Genomic DNA, 3831 nt, shown 5'->3' with positions numbered 1-3831 from the left:
TGTGCTTCAAAATAATCCAATAGTTACAATGAGGATTATGTATCATCTTGTTTTTTTGACGTCTAAAATGTGGAATATTCCAGACACTTTCACTTAAGACCTTTGATTGTAGATAACGCTGAAGCAATGTGGTACAGAATTTGTCGCGCGTCACGGTCATTTAGCATCTACCGCAGGCGTGCATTTCGATAATATGTTGGGAGCGAGACCAGTGGTCAGGCCTTTCCTCAAAATGCCTTAAAGCAAGGAGTAAAGCCCCTTTTTCTCAAAGTCAGTGAGATGAACTTTTCAACTGAAAACCACACCCCTGCTCCAGCAAGTTTTCTCACTCTGTCTCAGCATTGCATGTTGTTGTTGGGTTGTTCATATGTTGTTGGGTGGCAGTGGTTGAAACCATGCTTCGGTAGTCGACGTGGGGCAATGGTGTGCGGCCTCAGACGTTGTTGGATGTGCATGACGTCCGGAATAAAGAGCGTAAGTTCGTGTGCGCGGTTTTAAAGGCTGCTTTGGAAATCCCTGGCTGAACCCTAATTTGAATGGGCCTGAACACTCAGGCAGTAGCAAAACTAGATCAGAGTCAACAAGATATATGTGTAAGCTATATCGAACGTGACAAACTTTGTGGCCTGTATTCCCAGCTGCAACCGACACCTCTACACCCACACGGGCTGACACCCGCCCATAGTACCCCGGCGCACGGGGGACAGGGACACAGGTCACCTGCCAAGCAGACCACACGCCACGAACCAATCACCGCCCGGGTCACAGCGCCCCGGGCGCGACCTCTGACCGCCGAGCGGACAGGACGCGCCGCGCGGCCGAGCACGGGGCGGCCAAAAAATCAAAACCGTTACATATGTATCACGTAATTGAAACATGCAGCAGGTAGCGCAAGCAGAAAATACCACACGAACGCACAGCTCTAGGAGTGCGGGTACGTCAGTTAGCTGCATTCAGCACAACATGTCGCTGCACTTTTAATTTGCAACTTACATTTCCTCTGTGGCACAGCTTTTAAAACCTCCTGTATAACTGATATAACTTTGATCTCCAGTTTGTGCTTGTGCCTAGGATCCATAGGGGCGGTGGGGAAAATCACCGTTGGGGCAACTTGGACATTGGGGGGGGGGGGGGGGAGGGGAGGCAGAGGCCTACCCAAGCTGATGCAGATCTACACCCGTGCTTGCAACTGCATTTGTTCCCCTTAGTAGCACGAGTACAACGCTCAATTGCTGCCTATGAGTGGATCAGGTCTGGAGACAGAACGTGACAGCCGTCAGAAACTGCAACGAAAGAGACACGTGCTTTGATTTTGGAAGTCAATCGTGTATCTCCCGAGTGCTGCGTAGTTATTGCAAACTGTTGTCAACAAGCTTTTCGGTGAAAAGAAGGACTCCGACCTATCCGCCGCACAGCACAAGTTCTGTTTGCGGAAACGTGTCCGGCTCCATAGACTAGTGCGACGCTCCTGAATAGATCATTTGCGATGGGCTTAAAATGGCTTCTTTAAATAATGTCTTTGAAAATATAAAGAGCAATTTGATAATCTTTTTTGAAAAAAGATCTATTAAAAAACTGAGTTATTTGGCCTCCTGAGACGTTTGACACCATTACACATGGGAGTAGGAACCATCGCGTTAAGGAGGGCATTGGAGATGCTCCCCAGCATACATGGTGATTTGGTACCAGGTTTGGGGCGGCGCTTGGGAAGAAACGAATCAAAGTGCTTCTGAGACATATCCCCTCTCCTCAAGACCTGAGTAAACTCTCTCGGTCCTGTCATTGCACAACCAAAATATGCCCTATACAGACATCAGTTTTTAGGTGCGTGCAATATAATTCGAGGCCGATTTTAGCCCTTGTCTTACGAGGGTGCCTCCACCCTTCGAATTTTTATTTCTTGGATGGTCTCTGAACGACTTAGAGTTCAGTAATGAAACTTTGAGTTCTTGAGTTTGCATTCTTTCTGCATATGTTCCAATGCTCGAAGTCTCTGACCTGAATGGTTTACTTTATAACCTCTTTCTTGCTGCCATAACGGTGACATTTTGGCAAAATGAAAGATCGCTTGCTTTTCGCAGGAAGCTCACTCCCAATGTATTTCTAGGCTTCGCTTTTTATCATACCGATCTGAATTGCAAATATATTGTTTTGGTACTTTTCAAGGTCAGGTTATCAAGAAAACCAAGCCAGGAAACCTTGACATTTGTGCACCCGTTTTCACCCTTTGAAGGCGATACTATGTAAACTTTAACGAGACCTTTGTTTGGATTGTGATATGCGGGCGGACTAATCCATCAAGCGTCTTCATCCCTTTGACCTGATCTGGTATACCACAGGTCATATTTGTTTATGTCAACTAGTGCCCACTGATTTCATTTTTAGAGGACTCGTGGCCGTCTTCTTGTTACGCAGAATGATTGCTCCTTGAGAGACCAGGAAAGGCTAAACAAAATGTGTCACATTTGGCTTAATTTGACCTCAAAGGGCATATTCAGTCTTGTTTGACACAGTCACAAAAAGCAATTCGATGCGAGATTTCCATTGCAGTTTTCACGGGGGTCTAGCTTGCTTAGCATTCGACAAGAACTTGGAGGGAGGAGTTCTGAAAAACCCGCGCGATGAGGAGGCTTCACGTAAATGGAGGATTTCCACCACGGACCGCCAAATATCCCACCGCAGCAACAGCAAAATTTCCAGTTTGGAATTCTGCTTTGCTAGCAGTCCACGTGGTCAGATTTTTGTGGCTGCAAGCTATTCGGAAACAAACAAAGAAAATACAACTGAAAATAACACATTTTTTCATTGTCAAATGCGTTTCGCTTCGGTAAACATTCGTCGGTGAATACCAGCGAACAGCTTTGGGTACTGAATCTTTCAGGTCACTTTAGCCCTCTTCTCTGCAAAATACAAACACGTTTTCCGTTAAACTTGGTGTGAAACGAACACTCTGAGAATTACAGGTTTGCGGTGGCATTCGGTCCTAGTGTCGAGACCATGTCGCGGTTAAGAGGCACCACCAATGACATCATTCGATTATTTTACTACATTCCCTGGTGTTTAATCAGTCGTCCCACACGTGGTACTCAGCATGGTAGCCATGGGTCAATTACAGGATATATATATATATATATATATATATATATATATATATATATATATATATATATGCGCACCATGAGAGGGGATGTAATGTAACGTTACGTTAATGTTGCACACGGGCGTTACGGCTAAAGGAGCCAAACTAATCTCTGCATTGAGTGAAATATCATTTAAGTGTATTCATGATCACTGGAATGATGGGTGCTAAAAGTGGCTTGCCGCTGTTAGCAAACCCTTTTCTCAAAATTGGTCAGGAAAATGTCACATGCGTTTCCCCGTGAGTTTGTTTTTGTTTTGCCCCGAAGGTGGTGGCTGTAGCAGCCCTCCGCAGCGCCCATAATACTAAACCTTGCAAAAGAATGTTGGAGCGTTCGGGCTGCACGGCTAGCGAGCATAAGCTTTGGCTGTTCATAGGCTAAAATATCGCAGCTTTCCACGCTTTTAGCCCAACACCACCTAGTCATGGTTCCCATCCACCCTTCAAGAAAGCGTAGCTCATGGGGCAGCGGTCTGTCAGCTTGAAACTTAAAGTATCAGCGCATGGAGCTCTGCACAAGCATTTGACCGCTCACCACCGTTTGCTGTGATAACTGTAGTCGTGGCATCCGAGCACAAACTTAGCAAACACAGTTGTGAAGTTTGACATATATACATACAAATGCGAATCGTACTAAAATACGCGTACTCCTCCCGGCTGCCTGGTGGTGGTGGTGGTGGTAGTGGTCACCA

The sequence above is a fragment of the Pollicipes pollicipes genome, unplaced genomic scaffold (genome assembly GCF_011947565.3).
Source record: "Pollicipes pollicipes isolate AB1234 unplaced genomic scaffold, Ppol_2.1 Scaffold_4881;HRSCAF=5763_pilon_pilon_pilon, whole genome shotgun sequence".
Lineage (NCBI taxonomy): Eukaryota > Metazoa > Arthropoda > Thecostraca > Pollicipedomorpha > Pollicipedidae > Pollicipes > Pollicipes pollicipes.
The sequence above is the reverse complement of the archived record's forward strand: the minus strand, read 5'-3'. Positions refer to the sequence as shown.